This window comes from Zophobas morio, unplaced genomic scaffold, assembly GCF_036711695.1.
Source record: "Zophobas morio isolate AGI-343-1 ecotype UQ-CSIRO unplaced genomic scaffold, CSIRO_AGI_Zmor_V1 ptg000002l, whole genome shotgun sequence".
In the NCBI taxonomy this organism is placed as follows: domain Eukaryota; kingdom Metazoa; phylum Arthropoda; class Insecta; order Coleoptera; family Tenebrionidae; genus Zophobas; species Zophobas morio.
The window spans coordinates 25,706,988-25,733,345 of NW_026972107.1; the positions used below are offsets into that span (position 1 = coordinate 25,706,988).

Sequence of the window (26,358 nt, forward strand, 5' to 3'; positions counted from 1 at the left end):
AAAGAATATAAGAAGTGTGAATTACTGATGTGTTCTATAATACTATCAGTGATTCTTAATTGTAGCATTTAATACAAGGTTACAAACAAAAAAATACCACAGAAAATTATTTCTCATTATTAATATATGTATTTATTTATAGATATGGCATCTAAGTGAGTCTAACTCTGACTTTGTTAAGATTAAATACCGCCTCACCTTCAAATTTTAGCTATAGTTATTAGATAGACTGATTTTTTTTTAATAGTGTGCTAACATGTACAACAATTGTAAAGTTCAACTAGAATTATAGTGGATTTATAGTCTAAACTAGTACCTAATCAGAGAACCATATATACACGAGCATCGAAGAAAATATACGCAAGATATTTTAAATAAACACAATTAATGCAACTGTGTAGGTACTTTTTACACAAACAATTTCTTCTTCTATTACACGACTGTTGGCGTTTGAACTATGGAGGGTTCATTTATGCCAGCTGTTTATTGATTATTTTGAATTGTAAATTCATTTTTAACAAGAAATCTTTTCAAGTGTTTCTGTCACTATTTTTATCTACTTGACAAATATATACCTATCTTACTAAATGTGCACGTTTATCTTACAGAAAACAACCTGCTGCGTTATTGTTATTCCCGGAGTTTAAGCTAGGAAGTTTCGTAATTGGGTCCATTTAATCCGTGGCTAATTTCATGCTTTCTCGACGTTTCATGACTTGGACAATACGAAACTGTTGATCTGCCCTTTTTGTCTGTCTGTTTTTTTGACATGTAATCTCCGAAACTATTGAGATTTTATAAAAGAAATATAACCTAATATTCGTAATTTATTAAACTCTCTATTTTTTACATTAAACATGTATGTTTTTGGAAAAAATTTCAAAATTGTACATGAAAATTAGAAAATTTAAAGTTGGAAATACAAAACCGACTGCTCTGAAATCTTGTAATTTACCACAAAGATGTCACGGTTATGTTATCTCCTCCAAAATTTGATTACGTTAAATAAAAATTTTGTTAAATAATTCTTATCTAAAATTTCCAAAATATTGTATATCTAAATTTCTGATTCATCAATATAACCAGATTTTTAATTCTAGAAGTACAGATTTAAAAAAAAAGTTAAGTGGACAACAAAATTTTACAATCTATCTTAAAAACCAATTATTGTGCAAATAGTAATATGTAATTGCCTTTATATGTGTACTTTATTATTACACTTATATGCATTTTTAATTTTATAATAAGCAGGCGTTGTTATACAAAAAGATCCATTTATAAAATTAGTTTTTATAATTTATTTAAGAAACTTGATTTCTTTGATTGTGTTTCAGGTGAGAGGGAAGTTTTACATTAATACTAGATTGACTTTTCCTTCCAAAACCCGATTTGAAGCTGACTACAGAATTTGTGTTACACAGCTCCATTCTTAGAAAATTCTCGAAGATGTAAAACTATTTAAAATTCAAAATTACTTTCGTTAATTGCTCCTACTGCTTCTACTTTTAAAATACCTTGCTTTGATTGTAAAGTCTCAATCTGTTTAGCTACAGTCTGTAAATACATACTGTTACGTTGAACGGGTATTTAAAAATCGGTGTGGGTAAAACTCAACATTTTATTTCTCAATAACTCAAATTTACACGACTGATTACACAGCGATTATGTACAAAATAAATCCGGCGCAATTTCACTGAATTCATTCACTCGACTCCTCGCTGACTGAATCAACTAAATAATCATCATTCAATCAGAAAATTAAATATACTGGCAGGTAAATTTGTCTTATTTATTCCTAGTAAATAAGCATGTGAAAGTCGATTGACCACTGAAAAGTTGAGGGATTAATTGAGCTTATTTAAGTACCTTAAAATCTTAGGATATAATAGAAGTGGAACATAATGCTTAAATAAATTTAACCGAACAAATTATTGACAAATAGCAGTAAATACAACTTGGAATTTTAAACATCTAAGAATATTATCTCCGGTTCGAACAGGTATATCACATATATCCTTCGTAAACTACGTCAACAGTATGTACTTACTGCCGTTTTTAATCAAGATAATACATTAATTCATTTGATTTTTCCCGAGCGTAAGCTAAGAAAGTATTGTAATAGGGTCCATCGGATGAATGGCTATTTTAATGTTTTCTCCAAAAAACAGGTTTCCCCTTTCCGTCTGGGTGTGTTCGTGCTTTTCATTCGCCGTGATTCCGCTTTGTTGGGTGGCGAGAATAAAAAACAACACTTGTGGTTTTTGTTGATTTATTTACACGGAACTTACTTCGGCAACGGACACAAGACAACAGATCAAGTATATACAAAATACGGGCCTTTTATACCCAAAAAGGGAGCCGAGCTACCTGTTCTTACAATGGATTTAACTGTACATTTTTCCTATACAGGTAGCGCACCTGCAACTACTGTACCCTTTCTAGTCGGCTACCTAAACTTCCTGGAAATATACTTTCCATACCGGCCACCTTGAAGACCCTAACTTCAATTACAAGATTCATATGATATTATTACATTGACAGGAGATTACAATTTGTAAACCTGAATTAAGCATTTGATTGGTAAAAAATAAATCATATTACTTTTACGTTAAATAAAATGGCATTAAGATACAAGTTTAAATAATATAAACAACGGGATCGACAATTTTTCAAGTGTTTAGCTTAAACTAAAATGCACTCCGCTACGTTGCCCGCTGATTTGGGGCGCATTTTACATAGGCAGAACGCATAACTTTCGTACTGCTCTTTTCACAACACCGGCACTGGTTTTTATGGACACCACGCGAACGACGCCGTCGGTACCAGGGTGGACGTCCAGGATTCGGCCCAATCTCCACTGCAACGGCGGGGTGTTTTCTTCAACCAGGATGACCATGGTGTTGACGGCGATTGCATCAGGCTGCGTAGCGAATTTTTGATTTCGAAGGGAGTACTGAGTTAGGTACTCTTTGTTCCAGCGATGCCAAAAGTCCTGACGAAGGCGCTCGATTTTTTGCCACTGTGATAAACGATTAACCTTGAGTGGCGTGATGTCCTGCTCATCAATGGCTGTGAGTGGTTCGCCAATTAGGAAGTGACCAGGGGTTAGAGGTTGAAGGTCATTGGGATCGTTACTCAGGGGAGTAATTGGTCGGGAGTTCAAAATTGCTTCAACACGAGTTAAAAAGGTATAAAGCTCTTCATAATTCAATGAACGTTTGATATGTTTTTTAACAGATTTTATGTTGCCTTCCCAAAGGCCGCCCATGTGTGGTGATTTTGGAGGAATAAAATGCCATTTTATTCCTTTATTTGCAAGATTCTGAATGACATTTCTGAAAGATTGCGATTTCAAAAATTCTGTTAGTTCATTCAATTTATTTCGAGCACCTACAAAGTTCGTAGCATTGTCCGAATACATATGATATACGTGACCACGCCTGGCCACTAGTCGATTAAAGGCTGCTAAAAATGATTCGGTTGTCAGATCGTTTACAAGTTCCAAATGGATCGCTTTGGTTGAAAAACATACGAATAGGCAAATGTACGCCTTGACATGACGCTTGCTACGACCACGACATTCCTTAATTAGCAGAGGTCCGGCGTAATCTACGCCACTGACTAAAAAGGGACGTGTAGGTTCAAGTCTTGATTTAGGCAAGTCACCCATTGGTGGGAATAAAGGTTTTGGGTTTGTTCGAAAACAATTAAAACATTTGTGTAACACACCTCTGACAACGGTTCTAGCAGCTGGTATCCAAAATGTTTGCCTTATAGAAGCTAATGTACCTTGAAGTCCTGCGTGCAATTGTTTTTCATGTTCGTACTGAACCAAAATTTTTGTAATGTGATGACCTTTAGGTAATAAAATCGGATGTTTTATGTCATAAGATAGTGACGATTTTTTAAGTCGCCCTCCCACGCGAATTAATTGGTTTGTTTCATCGAAAAATATGTTTAGACTTAGCAATCGTGATTTTTTGTCGATCGCTTGGTTTTGTTGAAGACAATTATATTCGTTTTGAAAAGTTGTCTTTTGTAACTGACGTGCGATAGTGAATTTTGAATTTTGAAGTTCTTCTGTTAATAAATGATTAGCCAGGTTTTTAGAATTTGGATTTTTGCAATTATTGATGAATCTTAGTACCCATGAGAGCACTCTTTCTGTTTTTTTATAGGATGAAAATTTGGTTAAAATTGGCAGCTCTACTGTTGGTGTTTCGGATGATAATAGCGAAATTGTACGTCGTTCTGGGGTTTCTACGGTTTCTAAATTGACATTTTGTATTGGCCATTCGGAATAGTTTTGATTTAACCAGTGTGGTCCGTGCCACCATAATGAGTTATTTTTTAAGTTCTCCGGTGTACAACCTCGACTAATTATATCGGCGGGGTTGTCTTCACTTTTGACGTGATACCAACCGTCTTTAGGGCTAAGTGTTTGTATTTCGGAGATGCGATTCCCTACAAATGTTTGGTAGGATGCTGGAGTTCCCTTAATCCACGCTAAGACAATAGTGGAGTCTGACCAGAAATATTTTCGATTTATTTCCATATGTAAAGCTTGCGAAACAACGTTCATTAGGCGAGTTAATAACAACGCTGCTGAGAGTTCAAGTCGTGGTAACGTGATTGTTTTAAGTGGTGCATTTCTGCTTTTGGCTGCTATTAAATGAGTTTGACTGTTTTCGGATTTTGATGATGCGTTAAATACTACGCGCAATTTGGTCGAGGTGGATTCTTTGAACACCGCGTGATGTGGCAAATATGTGACCTTTTGATTTTCGATTTCACTAAGAGGAACTTCTTCCATATGGTTTAATAGTTTATATTCGCGCATAAATTTTGAATAATCAGCTTTCAGGTCTGGTTTTTTTACAAGTTTTCGTTCAAGATTATAAAATTGCCTTAATGCATTTTTGCGATTTGAATCAAGAATTGGCGGATTATTAACAAATGGTAATTTAACTATAAAACGGTCATCAGCTGCCCTATTCGTTGTTAATTTATAATGATTTTCAGATTTAAGCTCTTCATCAGTGAGCCTCGTGCAGACGGTTCGGCATTGTTCTAATTCCCAAAATTTTTCTACCTGTTTTTCTAAGACGGATGTTAGGGTAATGCTTAAGCCGGATGACGTATTTAGATTACCTGAATGCGGAACGTTCAAGGATCCTCCGACAATAAAACCTAACTGAGTTGCCTGCAATTTAAGTTCGCCAGCGGGCGAATTTTCGTTTAGACACAAAAGTTCCCAAAACAGACCGGCACCAATGAGGATATCAATTGGTCCAGGATCGTAAAACATAGGATCTGCTAATAGTTTATCGTTTGGAATAACCAGATGTTTTGGATCTATTCGCGCTAACGGCAGATTTTCAGTGATTTGATCCAAAATTAAACAATTTATGTTTGCCGAAAACTTCTCATAACGCGATTTTATTTCTACGTTCGTCGAATATTTTATGTTAGATTTGGTTTTTCCGATACCGCCGATATTTATATGTATTGGATTTTGTTTTAAACCTAATTTTTTACATAGCGATGTAGTGATGTAATTACTCATGCTTCCCGAATCTAAAAGAGCTCTGCATTGTATGTATTTGTTTTGTGCATTTTTAATTAGGATTAGAGCTGTTGATAGAATTACAGTGTGCTTTAAATTCAATAATGAATGATTTACAACCGAATTTACGTGCTGAGTTTCGCTGTTTTCGGGTCCATCGCGGTGCAAAAGTGTATGATGTTTTTCTCCGCATTCGCGACATCTTGATTTTGAAAAACAAGTCTGTGTTTTATGATTGCTTCGAAAACAGTTAGTACATAAATTCAATTTTTTAGTGAAATTAAATCTTTGTTGTGAGCTTAAATTTCGAAATTCTGGACAATGATATATACTATGAATTTTATCACAGTAAAGGCAATTGCTGTCTTTGTTTGTAGCTACATGAGCTACGGCCCTTGGTATTTTGTTAATACTTTGGTTTGCATTAGAAGTTTGAGGCGTGTTCGTTTTATTATTAATTAAACTGATTGATTCTAATGTTCTATACCGTTTTTCTAAGTATATGATTAACGATGAATAGGTCGGAACATCTTTGTCCAACGTAGCTTGCCAGTCTCTAATTGTGACATAGTCTAGTTTTTCGATTATGATTGGGACGATTAGCGCGTGCCACTCGTCTATTTTAATATCTAATTGTTTTAAGGCTGTGACATTTCTGATTATAGTATCTAAAAGTTCTCGAATTGCATAATGTGACGCTTTAGACAAAGTAGGTAGTTTTAATATGGATAAAATATGATCCTGTACGATTAGTCGCGTGTTTTTAAATCTGCTTTCGAGAATTTTCCACGCTTCTTGATAATTTTCGTCGGATCCCTCTAACTGTTCGATTGACCTTTTTGCTTCACCTTCTAAACACGATCTTAAATGCTGGAACCGTTGACAGTCGGTTAGTTTGTAAGAATTGTCTTCGATAATTGACTTGAACGTGTTAGTGAATGTTAACCATTCTTTATAACAACCCGAAAATGGTTTAATATTAATGGGTGCGATTGGAGGAAGATATGCAAAAGGTGCGTGATTACCTGAATTAGACGTTTGTGCATCGTCGCGACTTTCAGTTTTTGATTCGATTGTAGCTATTATCTCGCAATATTTATTTTCGATTTCTTCGCGATATTCTAAATGTTTTTCGACAAGCGCCTTGTCGGATCTATCTAATAACAAGTCGATTTCATCCTGTATACTGTTGTATTCTTGAAATGCTTGATTGGCTAATGTTACGCGCGTTTTTAATAAATGAATATTAGAGTTTGCATTGAATGAATTAACAAAAGTTTGAATTCGTGTAAATTTTGACTTGATCGTGGTTCTTTTAACGATTAATTGATCTAAAGTGGGCGCCATTTCCTAACTGATTTATGATTAAAAAAGTGTGTTTTTTGGTTATAATAAGGATTGGAAAGGAAACGAACCACTCACCTGATACTTGTTGCTGTTGATATGTTGATGTGCCCGTTGTATGTTCACGTGTTGCGTATCACTTAGTTATGATGTCGCGACATTGCTGATCGAATCACTAAATTCGTGTATTTACACATCCGGCTCGAAGGACCATATGTTAGTGCTTTTCATTCGCCGTGATTCCGCTTTGTTGGGTGGCGAGAATAAAAAACAACACTTGTGGTTTTTGTTGATTTATTTACACGGAACTTACTTCGGCAACGGACACAAGACAACAGATCAAGTATATACAAAATACGGGCCTTTTATACCCAAAAAGGGAGCCGAGCTACCTGTTCTTACAATGGATTTAACTGTACATTTTTCCTATACAGGTAGCGCACCTGCAACTACTGTACCCTTTCTAGTCGGCTACCTAAACTTCCTGGAAATATACTTTCCAGGGTGTGTTATATTTATTAGAATAATTGGAATAATTAAATTAATTAAAATAATATATAATTAAGTATATATAATAATTTTTATATGTATTTTATTAATATCGTGTAGGTGGTAAGACGATAACAAAAATTTGTTTAATCATCACACGAACAATGTGACGACGTTACCTCAAAATTTTTGCATACTAAATTTTATTTAAATTCTCCTACTCCTACATTTGTGGTTTATAAATTCGTCTTGATTTTTTACCCTAGACATCCAGATTTTTGAAAAAAAAAATTGTATAAACCGAATGTAATCTTGCAGACGTTTTCATAAGGTTGTCGTGAACATTGTAAATCGTTAATCGAAAGTTATATGTTTATCCCTTCTCCAAAAAAGTCATGAGGTTATCTCAAAATTTTGTCAAATAAATTGCATCTAAAATGTGCAAAATATTATTATCTATACTTGGGGTTTATCAACATATTTGACATTTTTTTAGAATTGCTTGTACAGGGTGACTGAAAAAAATATGAATGAGCCAATTCATTTATTAAATCGATAGGGGTGAAATCAAATTTTATAATTTTTCAAAATCTGTCTATGTTATATTGTATTTTAACCATGTCAGTTTTACATTCCAGGTCATTTTTTTCATTTAAATATTAAGATCGCCATTCTATTAAAAATGGCGACACAATTTTTAGATATATCTGCACATATCAAATTTTAGTAGTTACTATTTTATGTAAATTTTCCGTAATTTTACTTATTTATCATTTATTGCGGTTAGGTGGAAAGAACTTTACAGAATTATAAATACTTTTCCCTCTTTAAAAACTGTCATCAAAAATATACTACTATCATCGTGTCTCAAATAGCTTTAACCAACGATTTTCAAATGTATTTTTAAATGTGTAGCATATAAAAAAATTACTGTTCCATAAATCTATAAACTTTTTCGAAATTATATTTTGAAATATCAAAAGTCGTTATTTTATTCCAACTTGTTCCCGATTTTAATAAACAGATATTTTCTAAAACTGATGAAAGAGTTACTTTGAAATTTCAATAGTACCTTCAAATTATTATAAAGATGGTAATGAACTATTTTCTAGATTTATTTTCTGAAAAAAAAAACTGATAGTATCTTAATATCTTGTTCAATATATCTTGCTTGAAATGTATAGTTAAAAAACTCATTTGCCAGTTGGTGATTACGTAGTAACTAATAATAATAATTAATCCACACATTTTTAACTTCTAGCTTAGAAGAGTAGTCTTAAAAAATACGTGTATACTAATTCTGAGTTTATTTCGGCGATTACATTTAATTAAACTTTATTTATGTTTTCCTAGTAAAGGTTGATCTAATTTCGTTGAAATTTTGGCATCCAAGTGTGATATGTAACATTATGTTTAGTGGACATTCTTAATTGACATTTTATTTGTGATTCTATCGAATTTTGTACATTACTGATGTATTTAAAACATCGTGAATATACAAAAAGTGTGAAATGTTAAAAATAAGCATATCGAATGTGCAGCTATTGGTTCTCTAGAAAAGTTTTCTGCAGTCACATTCAAAAATATAAAGGCCATTCTTTTTAAAAGATTATGGGTATCATTGGTGATTTTTAGAAATAGCGACGGCGACGGTTACGGTTTTCAGATTTTTATTCGTTGCTTACGGTTGAGAGTTCGAGGGAGAAGTTTTGGAAGGGTGTTTGAAATGTCGACAGGTAAGTTCGGTGTTGGAGAGGGGGAAGCCGGTAAAGAAAGAGTTTAGAAAATTCTAGAAAGTAGATGAGAAAGTAGGAGCATAGGGCAGGTAGACGAAAGATAGGATGTATTTACATTTGTAGAGATTTACATAAATTATGAATGAGTTTCGGTCGAACACGTGATTTTGTGGGAACGGTTGTTCCTACAAGATGATAGGTACTACTGACTAGTTATAGAAATTTTCATCAAAATAGTTAGTTAGAGTCGATTATAACTATTATATATTGTTTTAAATAATAATGAATGTAGCATCTCATTTGAAAAGCTTCACATGTTTTAATAATTAACTGGAGCATAAAAGTAAACTTTCAGGTGTCGTTATAAAAAATCTTGACGTGTACTGAATTATCAAGATAGCACAGTAAAAAACACAAAATTAAAAAAAGATAATTTATTAGTAAATGATGAAGTAACTTTAACTTTAACAGTCAACAAGTCAACAACGAAAAAAAAACAAATAACGGGTGAAAATTACACTATTTTTTTTTAATTTAGTGTTATTTTCATTTTTGTTTATCATACTGTGTTGGTATTGCTTCTATTCTTTCTACAAAATTGTTTCCATCGTGTAACGTTTTGTAGAATTGTTGGCCAGCGCTTTTAATGTTTATTTTGCAGAACTGAATGTACAAAAATTCCGACTGTTAAACTTTCTACAGAAACCATTAATGTTAAAAAAAGTACCTCGTTACTCATGTCTAGAATTTTTAAATGTGAGGTCACAAGTTGTACATTTGCGTAAAAAGTGTGGTACTGGAACTTTATGACTAAAGGATACTTTCTATTTCATAAATAGTTGAGCCATAACTGAAATACTTCCAATCGAATTTTTCCGTAACACTATACTACTACTTTTTGAATTCACGAATTTACTTTTACATACAAGTCACAACAATGGTACTAAAGTAAAAGACGTAAAATAAATAAGAACTATACCACAGTAGTGACTATTGTTAATTTTTCCTGTGTAGTTTAACAAAACAAAAATTCTATAAATTATGAGCAATGTATGTTTTTTTTAACAAATGTTCAAAATTATGCAGATAATAGTTAATTTGTTTAAAAGTTAGAGTTATATAATTGAAATTTTGTACGTAATTAAGTATATACGACCATTAAAAGATATGTTTTTATTTATGCAATTTCCCTGGTTATATTTTAGTAACTTCTAAACAGTACGTTCTAATTTTCTGCCTTTAGCATAGCGGTTACAACGCATTTTCCGTGCCAGTTCAAAAAATAAAAATTGGGAAAATTTTCTTTATTTATTTGGTAGCACATGTGCACATGTTACTGAAAATACACGACAACTGAATATAAAAAATAGTACACTTATTCCTGGTCGCCCTGACGTCGAATGTACAAAGTTGATTTTTCCGTTTCTCATGCCTAAATAAATGCTTATCTAAACACAGCAAGCCTAAGGAAATTTTCATCGATCGGTAGGAAGCTGTGTCGCAGCCTATCGTAAAGCTCACCGCCCCCACTCTCTTTTTGTGCTTTATCTCCCTGTATCACTCTCCCATTCGATAGCGAAAGCGTGGTGTAGAAACCAGCAAGCATCGCGCACACAGTGTGTCTAGATGCTGTCTAGCCGTCAGTGAGTTGTGGTGCAACTGCTCTGCCGAGCCGCCTATACTTGTCAATTTTTTTACAGTTGACATTTCACGTGACAGTGATGACTTTTGATGAATTAAAGTCAAAGTGAATTTCCTTTTTATATACTGTACTGAAGGTGGTAATGCGGCAGGACCTGTAATTTTCGAAGAATTCGTGTCACTACCGTCTACCTGTTCGAGGGTAAGTCCCTTTTCTTTACTCTTGTAAAAGCCAAATAATAATGCAGGTGATCTGAAATTTATAAATGTTACCTGAACATGTACTACGTAGTTCGAATTTTGTTTACCACTTTAAAACTTTTATCGCGGTCGTAATGATAACTGTAAAAAGTATTTTTTGTTAGGGATTAAATGTATTATCAAAACGTTTATTGTTTTTCACTTCTATGTTATTGCATATTGTGTCACAGTTGAAATTGTTTACGTCGTCCGCCGTTACGTGGTAGTATCCGGAAGTTTGTGTCCATTCAAAGTCAAGTTCATTAATTAGTATGAAGAGTTAAAGACTCAAACAACCTCATAGACTATACCGACAAAATTTCTCTGCAACAAACTTTTTAAGTTTTTTGTGTCACGTGTTTTATGAATTCTAAGTAAAATACTGATAACCAATCAAAGGTGCCTTCAAGAAGTTACTTTATATTTATAAATCGTTTAAACCCTCATTATCATTATTAGTTTCGTGATAATCTTAATTTAGGCAAAAATTTAAAATAATGTACCGATACTTAACGCAGGAAATTACTATATATCATATGTAAAATTCCAACATTATAGGTACCTGTAGTCTGAAGTAGCAGTTTTTGAAAAATTGATAGTAAGTACAAGAAATTACAATTGCTAAATGAAAATGTTATAAAAGTCACCATGAATTCATTTATTATTTTATTGCAAAAATTCGTGTCACATTTATAAAAAAATCTGTTCGGTGTAGTTGAGTAATCAATAGGCTGAGCAACTTCCCCTGCAGGTGTATCATTTGCGGAATCTTTGACTATTAAGCTGATTAAGTGATTACTGATTACTTGAAAGTAGTTGTCGGGGAAATTTAAACTGATTATAAAGTCAGCATAATTATAATGTTTTTGAATAACAAATACCGGTCGGTTATTACACAGTACAAATGTTGCGTCCTTGTGTTTTTTATGTTTAATTTTTACATACGTAGCCTCCAAATATCGTATTTTTTGACGTATTCAGCAAGTAATAAAAAACGTATCTTCATTAATATGTTCAGTAACAGAGTTTTCTATGGCAAAAAAGTGAATTATATACATATATCTATAGGAAATAAAAAATTCCTTAGACAATAAAAGATGCACAAATATACTGTGTGCATATTATGGTTTAAAATTTTATTGGAAAAAATGTTGTGTAATTAGTTTGCAAATTGTTAAATTTACAAAATATACGTTTACTTTAAAGTATTGATTCAATAAAATGTAATTTTTTTGAAAGAGCCGAAAGTGGATGTTTCCTTTTATTGACCACATACAAGATTCGTTTATTTTGTATGTAATAAAACGTCATCTTCGTCTTTCTAGAAAAAAAGTATTTTCTAGATATTTATTTATTATTTTATTTTATTTTATTCTCTAACTATGGTAGAACTTGTTGTTGTTTTGTTGTGCCATTGACAAAAATATGTCTTTTTGACGAACAAAATCGTTGCAGTTATTAAATGACCTCAGTAGTAGTTTTCATTTTTATGATCAAAAAATACAGATTTATATTTCAGCAAAACTGAACTTCATTAGAGAATTTATGGAACGATCCTTCAAAAACATATATGTCACTGTTGTCATCTTGACGGCGTTAACTTCGGTTTTAAATACGAACACAGCTGTTACTAAACAGCCCGGCTGAAGTTGGCGGCGCTCTTTTTAGTCACGGCTTGAAGTTATTTCTTGTAAAATTGACAGTTCGTAAATTTTGACGTTTTCATATCTGTTGGATTTGTTTTAAAATGGAACATTGTAATACATCGTGTGAATTACGAGTTGCGGGTGAGGCGACAACGAGTGATTGGCCGGCTGCAAAATCGTTTTGGTAGATTCTGGTTCTGATATTTATTATTTCCCCTATTTCCTCACTTGCATTTTCAGAATGTAATATCTCCGTTGTTATAATAAACTTATTGCTATGAAATTTTAAATATAAATTGTCCACAAGTTGCTCTGCATAGCACAGCGGAAGTTTTCTTAAAAATAGTTCACCATCATACCATCATCAGTCTTTTTGAAGTTTTGGTGAAATTTTTCATTACCTTTTTTTTTAAGTCAAGATCTCAATTATTTATGGATTTACGGTTTTCACCACTGTTTTCAACTTATAAAGCGTATACGTTACGCGGAAAATATTGTCGATTTCCTTTGTTGAATACACGCGCTTTTTTAGTGTATCTCATTTCCGATAAAAAAATCGACAATGTTTCCTGGGTAGTGTATAGAGTTCGGTAAGCTGAAAATAGTGGTGGAAACTGCATTACGAAATTTCCATATACATATAATAGTGTTTTTTTTTTAAACTGCTTTTGCGTTAGATAGAAGGGTGTGGACGGGTTATAGGTATTTAAAATTTCGTACGGTCTGAAAACACAGGCTTATTCACGAGAAGCTCCACGCCTGAAAAATTCAAAATGCAACCAACAGTACAATTTCATAGCAGTGTGATATTTACCATTTCTGTTTTAACTTAAACATACATAGTTAGCTATTGGGTTATGATAATTTGGAAATAAACGCCAATGATTAGGTTAAAGTTAAAAACAAACACATTTATAATAAGAACTCGTGAGGGAATCTCCTGTACGGATAATTTTCGCTACAAAACCGTGAAGCAACTCGGAACATATCAAAACCACTTTTTCGTTGTTAGCATCAATTTTGACGAAATATAAGTTTCAACGTGATAATAATATCTGACAATATGTCAATGTTGTTAGTTGTTACATAAACCGATAACTGTTTTAGTTAAAAAAAAAATGATATGAAATATCAAAGATGGTTTTGAAATTGTATTTCGTTTTGAATTTTTTAGCCGGGGATCTTCTCGTGAATAAATCTGTAGGTATACTGAAAATCTCATGGGCCAAAGGTAGTGTATGGAGCAGCGTCAAGAGTCGTTACAGGCCAAATTGTGTTAATGGCATGTTTGATCTTTTGAAATCATTAATGCTGAGCTCTGTGTTCGTAAGTAAAAGTCACAGTTTAACAAAACCTTTGATATTCATGATGTTAGTTGATGTTCTCTAGACACTCGTTTTATAAAACCCTCGTGACTCAAGAGGTGTCTGTAATAGATATTTGTCACTTATTAATTACTATGTACTATGGCTGAAAACTTGGTTTTTCTATCGATTAGTTTTTTGAATCTGTACAAAACTTGTGTTATCATATCATTTAGATTGCTTTCAGTTTTTCAAATATAATCATGAATTGAAAATTGTGGGCCAAAATTTAATTCAGACATATTTTTTGCTTATGTTTCCTCTCATATGTAAAATCCAAGTTATGGGAGATTATTTTATTTAATTCCAAAATTCTTTAATTTTTCAGTAAAGTCATTGAGTGTGAGTGTGTTCGAACCACAAAACAAAATGTTCCAAAGAGTTTAGACAGTATTGCCCTTGCCTTTTGAAACATGACTCATACTCTATGCATTTCAGATATTTGACGGCAACTTTCAGGTAGACAACGCCAAAAATTTTAAACACTAGTTTTACCATTATACTGTAATGCAAGCTTCTAATTCGCAACATTCGTTTAGGTTCGTGTCACTACAAAATGTGTTAGGTTTATTATTAAAAAAATGAAGTTTAATCAAGTAAAAAAAAAGCTCGTAACACGCAGAGACACTGATAATGGAACGACCGGGAAACCATGTATTTACACGATCGGTATTATTACAGTTTCCACCACATTTTTATAGCTACCATATCAGTTACAGTTGCGAAAAACGTGTAGATGCATTAGTAAACGATATGTAGAATATAAAGGAACATGTCACAATATATACACAAATTTCAGACGAAACGTATTAGTACGTAAAGGTCTGATATGGTGTCATTAAATTTTGGAAGGCAGAAACAGATAAAACAGAAACAGATAAAACCTGATAAACGTTTTACCATCTTGAGGATAATTAAAGTATGCGCAAAATTTTAAAACAATCGATTTTGAAGTTTCTAAAATAAATTTTAAATTTGTTTTCATGTTTCGTTAAAAACTGACACGCCTAAGGTTAAAAATATCAAGACATTTACTTGGCAATAATTTTAAATGTCGCTGTAAAATTTTCAATGGGATGAATAGTCAAATTTTGGCATCTAGACGTTTTCAGCAACCTCTTTAGTAATTCCAACGGTTATTTGCCCAATAAACGGGTGAAACAGGTATAATATTGATTTATGGCTTTACGTAATAAATAGCATTGGTATATTAACTAAATTGTAGCAAAGAGAAAAGTATAATAAAGTTTTATTTTAAAAAGAATCTGTTAATTTTTACAAACTTAGTAATTTATAAATATAATCACCCACAATTTTGTCAGATAATAATAACTATTGTTAATATTTGTCACTGCACCATACCTCTAAGTTGCCTATATTACAGAATAACCAAGTTGTTTTTTATTGGACGTGTATTATCGCCAAATTGGATGTTATTTTACCCAACATTACTTCAAAAACAACTAACACTTTTAATTACACTTATGTGATTTTGTACTCATAGCTCAATCTTACATAGTGTAGCTTGAAATAATGTCAATAAGACTGTCCATATGTGAAATCTACTCTTAAGAAACTAATTTACGTAGGAAAATGAAATCCTCATTTACATTTCGCATTGTTACCGTCAAATACAAGAAGTGGGAAAGTGATTTCTTAATTATTATATGCAGTTCAATTTATTTAAAATTAATTTTCTTTTTGTTTTATGTCTTTTTGAATATCAATAAATCTACCTAGTTTTTGATTAAACTTTGTTTACATATTCTTTTTGTAATAGTTATTGATGTCCTTAGTGCTTTAAATATTACTTTGTTCCGCAGTGTGAAAATTATGTCACGACGAAACACTGACGGAGAGTAAAGATTTCACTTTTAATTAGCTTATATGATTGGATTCTGCAGCAAATATAATTTTAACAAAGATAAATGTAAGGAAAAACATTCTTAGTTTTTCTATAATATTGGGTGATTGTAAAATTTTCAGTACAATCTGACTTTTTGAAATTTTTATGACTGAAACTATGCTGTTGCATTGGGTGAAGAAACTCCGTAATTAAATGAGTTTCGAAATGTTTGTATAGGTTGTCACAAAAAACGCCACAACGTCATAGCCCGCCAAACCTTTGACACCTAAGAAATGTTAGATTGAAGTGCGCTGAAGTGTATTTATTTAAAGACATGGGAGTTATGTTTTAATTGTTAGATTAATTTCTATACTGAATATAATAAATTGCATTAAATTTGCGTATTTTTCCGCGATTTAAAAAAAAACTAAACAAACAGTATAGTAAACACTAGTCAATATTTACATAATGTAAAAATGCCTCTGTAAACTACTGACAGCAATTAATCAGACTAAAAAAGTGCTTAAATGCGTCATACCTAAACTAGTTTGCTAATGTTTTTTTAATGTGAAGGTAAAATTTCAACAACAAAAGATTCTAGTGCCTAAAGGAAATATATGTATTTAACAAACAACGCATTTGTGCAAAAGTAACATCAAAAAAGAGATTTATAAAACCTTGAAAACCTCCCTTGGCGTTGCACTCCTCTATTATTTTACCGACAAACTTTTATTTATTTAGTATTTTCCTTTGTAACAAGGAATTACTAAGTGAAATCATATCTGTATATATGTACCTGGTAATTATAATAATCTGAATAATAACTGATTAATAGCTCTTATTAAAAGAGCGATTAAGTTTGATTGATTTATATAGTTGGTATTTATTACAGTGCTTTTGTATTCTTACATCATATTCTTGCTAAACAATTTTATTTTTAAATAGGTAAAAAATTGTTGAAAGTTTGTTTAAAGCAAAATAACCATAAACCCATACTATTACGAACAGTAAAATTGATTTTATAATGCATTATATTTATTTAAATTTCTTAAGTGCGCACTGAAAAATTAATTTTAATATCCACAACATTTGTCAACATAGGTTTGATGTTTTCTTAACGTTATCAATTACTCATTCACATGTTTAACAGACAAAGACAACAAAGTAATCGGGCACATTAAAAACGTGATTCTTACACACTTCACTCTTGTTTGTAATAAAATAAATCTTTGACCACTTTCAAAAATAAGTGAATTCTTTATTATACTCCCCATTTTTGCTTTTTATTTTTATTTCTGATCCATTGCAGTAGTAAACCAGTTAACATCTGTCATGGTGATCATTTCAACAAAGTTATTTCACGGACTGAAACCACAATATGGTCGAAGAAATGATGTTATTGTACTTGTACTGCATCCATTAAGAATTGCTGCTGTATAAAATACAAAACCCATAAGCAAACTTAATGGCTATTTCAGACATAACGTAAGCGTAATTATAAATTTATTTTTTCACAAAAAAGTCAAACTACTGTGAAATCAACATTTTAAATCTAAAGTTGCTCGATATCATAAATTAATTTCAAAATCGGCCATCCGATGTTAAAAATTAATAATAAAATTTAGTTGATCCGTGACATCTTTTAGTTAATAAAAGATTCACGCCATCTCCAAATTGTTGTCAATAGATCAACTTCTATGTGTTTGCTGAAAAATAAACTCACGTTTGTTTATGGTAACAGCCCAATAATCTGGAGGTCGTCCCGTAAGAGTAATTTTTACGTGAATTTAATGTGACCCCAAAAGAGTACAACTGTCGGTGATTGCAAAGCATCAGATTTTGCAAAAATTGAGCCTGATGAGTCACACTCCATTATTCTTAAATTCAAATCTCATGCTAAACAGGTATTGTTAGGTGCGAAATAAAGCATTTCGATACGGCGATTAGAGGATAATTGGCTCACAACCGAACATGGTTCATCGGTGAACGGTTACCAAATTATTGTTGACAGGAGTAAATTGAATAAAACTGTTCGTTATGTTCCTTCTTTTTTTTTCGGAAGAAGAGCGCACATCGTTTATGCTCTAAATATTTTCAAGATTAACACAATTAGTGAATTTATTAACACAAATTGATAATTGCCTTTCTTTTAGAAGCTAGTAATTATGATGGTTTATGTCTGTCTCGTCAAGAGATTTGCCGGTAGCGGTTTCATCATTTCATTAACATGATGAGATTTCATTCAGAATTTAATAATCGACAAAGTGCATTAAAACAAGTAAAAGCGAATTAGATTATATGCAATTAAGCGATGTTTCACAACGTCACGACACGGATTAGAAGACTAGAAAATCTCCAATTAAAACGGTAATTAATTGTACAAATTAGTTTTGCAACGTTTGATTAGATAACGCAGAGTTGCCACTGCTAATTTACTTACGCATAAACAGTACCTGGGAGCTTGGTAAACTGTCGTTCATCTCCTAAATAAGTGTCACTCAGGTCGACGATTAAAATACATTTTCGTTTCTATTGAACATCTCCAGTGAAACTGTGTTAGAAACCGACTTATGAATTAATCTCTAATTTAAAAATCCAAGCAGCATTGTCAAAACAACAAAACCAGCTTTCGTTTTTGTGAAATTTATTCATCGATTAAAAACCTCTTGTTGTCGATAATGAACGTAATGGATTGTCAGTAAAAATAAAAAACTGCGTGGAAGACCTTGGCGGGTCGCGGTTTTTTCAGTAACTCCTTATAGGGTAGTTCACTTTAATGAAAAAACAATTCTTTAGCTTGAAAACATCAAAGATCGATGGAGCGATAATGAACATGTCTGTGGTATGAAAAATATTGCTTATTTGTAACAAAGTTCTGGTTCTTGCAGACAAAAAGTACTGTCGAAGGTGCGAAACGACTGATATATTTATGTCGGTTTCAATTTTTTCTTAAAATTCCAATCAACTGGTTCTTTCGTAAGTATTAATTAAGACAATAAGGTATTAAAACAAAACGTTCAATGAAATATTTTGAGCAGAAATTTGCATATTCATACCTTCACTCGGCCTAAAATGGTTGGATTGCGAGCGAATGAAAGTGTAGTGATTGATAATAGGTGACAACATCTTCGGCGCTTGCGATTATACCGAGGACAAAATACGTGGATTGTGTGTTTTGCGATTTAATTTATCAGTCGTTTGTGATTAACTTGTCAGCGCGCTTTATAACTTCGAGTTTGTTTTGGAATTTTGTTTTATGGTATTGTTCTAATGTGAATAGTCGAGCGATGAATAGACTAAATAATAATCGGCTCGAGTTGCGGCGTTTATAAATGTACGTACACTTTGTTTACCAATATAACACGGCTCTTATTTTGACAGTTCTATACAGTTAATTTTTTAGCAAGTTTTGAATATAATCACCACAGTCGTAATACCTTCATTGTGTTGACTTCGTTTTGTGGAATAAGTACGTTATGTGATTCATGTAAATTGCAGCTTGATTATATTTTTGTTATCGAAATATTTTAGCCCTTTGCTAAAGAATTTCATTTGGTTTATATTATACTGATATTGATAAATGTTGATATGAAATGTTTGTCTTATTTTGTGTTTTCATTGCATCTTTATAAGTTTTTTAAGAAATGTCCATAATACAGTATCTCAAACACATTGGAAGTAGTGATGATGGCTAAACATACAAGAGCACTCAAAAACTTTTATTATACTACAAAATTTTCATAATTCTGTTTACAGAAAATTCAGATCACCTTGAAATGTTCAGCAAATGCAATTACCATATACGGGATACCATTGAGCAGTTGTGGGTGGGGTTGGAGCGTAATTTAAAAAATAAATTGAAAAAATATTGATGAGAAGTTTCTACAACTTCAGGAGGAAAATTTTCTAAGATTTTTATAGTGTTAAAGAGAATGCTCGAACAAAAATCTTCCAAAAATAAAGGTTAAATGATTAATATTTGTCTGTATGTATGTATGTACGTATATACTAACTCGACCATAAAAAGGGTCAGTATTTCCAAAGGTCAGAAATCAATTACATGAATTTGCAATATAGCATGACATACTTAATTACTAACGAAAGTTAATTTAAGGTCAATTTTCGTATGCAGGGTTATTCACGAGAAGCTCCTAAAAAAATGCAAAACGCAACCAATAACACAATTACGTAGCAGTGTTTGATATTTACTATCACTATTTTTTAAGTAAAACTTAGTTAACTATTTGGTTTTGGTAATGTGGAAATAAACGTCAGGTATTAAGTTAAAGAGTCATAAAGACTCACCATATATCAAAATCGTATCATTCTTTTCGTCGTTTAAATACACTGCATCAGTTCTGATGAAATATTAGTTTTAACATGATAGTACATATCTGACACTACGTCAATGTTACACAAAACAGATATCTACGTTTAATTTTCTTTTTATTCATTTGTATGAAATGTCGAATATGGTTTTGAAATTTAGGCTTAGCTTCTCGTTAACAACCCTGTATACTGAAAAATATTTATTATTAGTGCTTATGAATTACCTATACATTTTGAAAGAAATTGTTTAAGTAAGAACCTTTTTCTTACCGAAGAAAAATCTGTGATTTTTTTATAAAATTAGGAAAAACTACAACTTTTTTTGAACAAGAACTGAAAAGAGTTATGTGTCAATCACCTATAAGGACAAGTTATTTTATACACATCTTTTAAATAAACTCAGAAATTAGAATTAAGAAAAACAATTGACAACGTCAGCGATCAGATAATTTGATGTAATAATTAATCATTTAATCATCGCTTGATCAAGCTTTTGGTGTTCCTAATTGTTGCACAATATTGGTTCTCACAAAATTATGTGGATAATATCAGAATAAATTACGTATAAATTACTGAAAACAATGTTGCTAAAATGAAAAACAAACCGTCCTTAAAAATGTATTTAATGAAATTTTAATAGGTACAGTTTCGATGGTGCCCTAAATTATAGTTGACTTTTATATGAACTGCAACAAATTAAAGGCTGAAGGTTATAAGTTTGTATGTTGTTCCTGCATTTCTTAGTTTCCGAGCGTAAGCTAGATTTTCTTTGCCCAATTTTATAAAATAATATACTCCTACACTTGTCGTATTATTATCTATACCCTTTTATTTTTTTTAACTTACATATTCAAATTTTTGAAAAAAAAAAGTTATAACAACATTCAACAATTCAGCTTAGGAACTACAAAACCGAATGCTTTTGCAATCGCTAATCAAAATTTATCTGTTTACCCTCTTCAAAAACTTGATGATGTCATCCCAAAAATTTGTTGGAGAAATCATATCTAATAAAATGTGCAAAAAATTATAAGTGCACATTTGTAGTTTATCAATACAAGTACATTCATATTTTTTAGAATTGCTTATTTATTTATTTATTTATTTATTTTATTATTGCTAAAGAGTTGATTACTTCATCACAAAATTTTATTATAAAAAACGCACTTAAAACATTGTTACGAAAGAAACCCACACGCCGTCCCGATACGACGCCTATGGGTCTTCTAGAATGTGCGTTTATTCTGGTATGTTCGGCGGTGATGACTCATCGGCTGGGCGGCGCGGCGTTCGTTCACGAAAAGCTTGGAAGCCGAAGTCGCGATCGGCAACCCAGAACACCCTCGAAGCTGCGTTCTCGAACCATTGAGAGGAACGTATAGGTTTAAATTGAGTCGAGTCGACTCAAACGAGTGTCGAAAAAACCCAGTGAATGTCGCACCGGAATTATTTTGTACATAATCGCTCTGTAATTAGTCGTGTCAATCCGAGTTATTAAGAAATAAATAGAGTTTTATCCACGCCGATTTTAATCACTCGTCCAACGTAATAATACTTACGCATAGTGTGCTTCTATGCTACTTATAGGGGTTGTTATCGAAAAAAAAAAATGAAATTCGTAAAAGCAAATTTTGCAATTTATCTAAAAAACTGAATTTGTTCAAGTGTGGAATCTTTTTGATCACTCGGTTCGCTATAATAATATGACGTTCTGGGGATACCACCACGAAAACACAATATATTTGTCAATGCGTTTCGCCAACCATATTTTGTGTGTTTTCGGTGTTGTGTGGATAAACGTTATATTGTTTAAGTGAACTTCGGAGGCGAGGGGAAATTCTCTCTAAGTAAATAACTTTAGATTAGTTTTAATTGTGTTTTTGTTCACAACGGCTTTATCTCTAATAACCAAATGCAACATGTAATAAAACAGTAGTACATGAGGATACCCTATAGGTACACAACACCTAAAAAACATACTTCTCAAAAAATTTGTCTTTTTCATTTTCTATAGCTTTCAACTGTAGCTAAATAGTATCCTAGATTCTAATACAGATAAAACTAATTCGGTGAGCTTAGCAGTTGGATAGTGATGAATTAATTTCGCATATCCTACATCTCGCGAACTCGTGAAAGTGTTTGATGCGTTTGAAAATTGTTGTTGCGGATTTACTTTTTAAGGTAACTTAAAATAAATTAACAAGCAATTATGATCAGCGTTCATCGGAAAGGAACCATTAATAAAAGAGAAAACTACTTCATAGTTTGATTGTTTTAAATACAACTACAAAAAGTTTGTAAATAGAGAAAACACTATAAGCACACCTTGAGTTTATATCCGTTAATTAATTTTACCGAGAGCATGACTTCCAATGCGTTTGAATTTTCATCGGTATTGGTGGAATTCGTTTAGGAGATTTTTTCAGTTGTAGTGAAACAATTGGTTTAAGCAACAGTTTGAGTTATCACGTTATCACTTACATCTACAAGGAATATGTATTTAGCCTAATTGGTATTTCACAAAAAAACTGCTTGTCTGAAGAATTTAATCTGGGTTAAATTTTGAACGTTTACTGAAATTTTAATGATGTAATATGAACATTGGTTTGTTCAACTCAAGGGATTGTTGCATTTATATCGACTGTATGCATTATTTTGATGATTGTGAAGTTTATTTTGTTAATTTATCTATCATATATTGATGTGTATAAAAATAAATGTATAGCCATTAGTATACTTTTTTTGTTAGGTAAATATTTTTGATTCTGTTGATCACCGTAACTGAAAAAAATAAAACTCAACCATGTTCGGCAAAATTGAGAAATTTATGGCAGTAAAATTGTGTTCCCCGTTTTTATTAGAAAAATCAACAGTTAGTGAATTGAACCGATAAGTTGACATTTATACACACTAGTACAATTTTAATGTGTCAGTATCATCAGAGTGTGGTAATAACTATTTTTAATTACCTTACGCAAATAAATCTAATTTAATGTAGGAAGGTACATAAAAGCAGTTAATCAAATTTACAGTATGATACATTTAGTTAATGTTGCTGGACCAAATGATATTGGTGAAGATCACCCAAATTGTGCAATTATAAAAGAAAAAGAGTATATTAAGAATGTAAGTTTTTTTGTGTTACTGAATGTCTCTGTTATTTTTTTCTAAGAATTTGCAATCATCCGCTCGGGTATTTTTTTCTTCGTATGGAAGAAGAGAAAACAAAGATCTGTACGTTTACACCAAAACTTTAGAGATGCTTTAAAATTTATGCAATCTTTCAAAAATTTTCCAAACCTGTAGTAATTTGTAAAACACCAAGCGACATCCGTGAACATACTAATGATGTTGTCCAATATCCACATATGCCCACTGGGAATTTCCAAGATCTACCTACATAAGCCATAAAACAAGAATTTACACCGAATGTTGCAGCCGGCGCCCTTTGTGAGATTGTCACGCAAGCAATAAATACAACATCAATTTCCACTCATATAAATAATGTTAATTCTCATAAAATAACCTACACAGCAGACTTCTTCATTCAACGATGCAATCATTTCAGCATTTTTCACATTTCTGCACTGGGCGAATTCAGGTGCGCCAGTAGAAAAATTCCCCCAATCACCATACAGTTTTGGTCATGTTTTGAGCACATGCAATGCCCAACAATTTCGATCGATCGATAACAAAATCGTGACCTTATGGTTATTATTACGTTCACGTTGTTTTCAAAGTGAGGATCAAGGATATTTTTTCTATTGTGATTTCCGTCATCATAAATCTCCAGACGAACAAAGCATGCCCGAAAAAGGACTAATCCTTTATTTTTATGTCTGATTGTTATGTAACAAGACTTCGACTTATCAATGAATCACTTCGACCCATGTGTTTAACAACATCGTTGTGAGAGAGGGAGATGCTAGTGTTTACACCAGACGGTTTTTTTGTCCATCGCATCTTACACCATGATTTATTTTAGGATTAATAAAACCACAAAAAATGAAGCTTCGTGACATCTTGTGCTTTACTTTGGGGGCAATGGAATTAAACAGAAACAAAGGCGACCGTTCTATAAATGAAGGAGCAGACGCACCGAGAACTAGATAGAATGTCATAATTATCGAATGTGTGTGTCACTGTAAAACTGTCTTTATTATTTAATTTGAGCATGGGCTGATGGTATATTGGAGCGGAAGTAGGGCCGGAAAATACAATACCGCACCCACTGGTTGGGTACTATAATGAGTTTGAAGAGGGTGAATGAATTGGGTGCAAGACGATCGAAAATGGGCGCAACATGCAATTTTCGCTGCATGTGTACTTACGTTAACTGAACATTTACGTAATTAGTTTAGGTAGAACGTTATTCACACTACTATTTAGTTGCCTATGATAAGTAGAGTGGAAAGTTCAAATACTGTGCTGTATAATTATTATCGTACGTTGGAATTATATTGAATCTTTGATTTAAAGTCATCAATTATAGTCTTACAGCTATAAATGTAGTAAACAATAATGTTACTATTATGTCGTAAACCGTCAAACTGTTCCATGGTCGTGTAATTAGCGTGGTCGGTTACATTTCTATTAATTATTCAGTGCCACTATTTTAAACGATGCACAAATTAAAAGTAAGCAAAATGTTCATTATGATTGACTAACAGCAAAACGTATGCAACATTAAAGCCTAGTCCACCAAAACTAAATTGGCCTTGTCAATTTAAAGATACAATAGTATGAATCAAAAACATCAATTTCTTTTAATTAGTATTACAAGTTTAAATCCCGTAATTGATAAATATAAATAAAATAATAATTTTCAATATTTAATAAATATCCGGAAATTTGTGTCATAATTATCAAAATTGATGTTGAGCGAGAAAAAAAAAATTATCCCGCTCCATTTGTATAAAATGTATCGAAACTTACATCTGAAGATGTTGTGTCTTGGATATATGATATGTTGCTGGTGAAGTGTTGATAAAAGCAGAGACCAAATCTTGACTCATTTAGACGTTTTGTTTACACCGTTCCCATGGAAACCGTGCGTCTAGTCGTTGTATTTGGCTGGAATCTGGTTCTGTTCGAACACTGACCGCTAGTAGTAACTTAGTTGCGGGATTTCATTTCATTCTGCACGAGTGAAATTTTTTGATTTTAAATAAAAATAATGAATTCTGAATATTTAATAAAAAAATCTTCCTGTCTTACGCCGGTAAAATTTTAGTGAAAAATTTAGGGAAAACTACCCCCGATTTATTGATAAAAAAAAATGTTCATGCCAAAACGAGAGACTTTCATAGATAGTTTAGTAGACATAATAAGTATGGTAAATTTTTGTGGATGTGCGGTTGTGGAAAAAATAATAAACTGTTTTGTTTTGTGTGTCACCTCAGTAATGATTCGCAAAAATGTTGCAATATAAAATTTGAATTTTGAAAGATGTGTCTCATATAAATAGAACACTATGATGTTATAATTTATAACAAATTTTGTAACTCCTTGAATGCTAATATTGTTCACATAACCAATTGTTAAAACAAGGTTTAATTGTAAAGTACTTCTCTTCCTAATCTAAAATGAATTGAACGTGTCCCCGCCCTGAACGAGCGTAGTTAGAGTCAGATAGGTATTTGTCATGCCCAAGGCAAAGAAGATTAACAAAATTTGAAAATTCAAGTTTTGTTAGTCTTCTTTGCCCAAGGACGGAAATGACCACGGACCGGATTTAGTGAACACTCAACCTGGACTGGAGTTACGTTTCTCCAACCTAACTACCTGATATTTGAGCAAAATTTCCACCATAGTTCGGATGCGACGGTTTTTCATTCATAACACGATCAAAAGTAAACAAAGTGGATTTTACTGACAGTACATTTGAAAATAAATTATAGTATGTTCATGATATTTACTAATTTTTTTTTAAATTCTTGATTCAGAATTTTGAGTATTAAAAAACTGTGCCCATCACTTAGGTATTTGATTAAAGTGAGATTTCTTAACACTTGCTTAACTAAAAATTTTACCGCAGTTAGGTATCAGGTAGTTACAAAATTTTGCACCGGAGGTGGGTCCCTGATTAGAAATGCATCGCAATTTGGACAGGCCGTATAAAGTTACATCCATATTATAACATAATTTAACTTTACTG

The 26,358-nt window shown here is 32.1% G+C and overlaps 1 protein-coding gene across 1 annotated transcript in view; it reads left to right on the forward strand.

Annotated features, from left to right (window-relative positions):
- The first annotated feature begins 10,708 nt into the window (after positions 1 to 10,708).
- LOC135131593 (growth arrest-specific protein 2-like) overlaps positions 10,709 to 26,358 on the forward strand; it is a 57,468-nt gene continuing 41,818 nt past the window's right edge. Inside the window, exons 1-2 of the mRNA XM_064059407.1 lie at positions 10,709 to 10,778; positions 10,836 to 10,978. The gene's annotated coding sequence lies outside the window, so the exon portion shown is untranslated. The remainder of the gene's footprint in view (positions 10,779 to 10,835; positions 10,979 to 26,358) is intronic.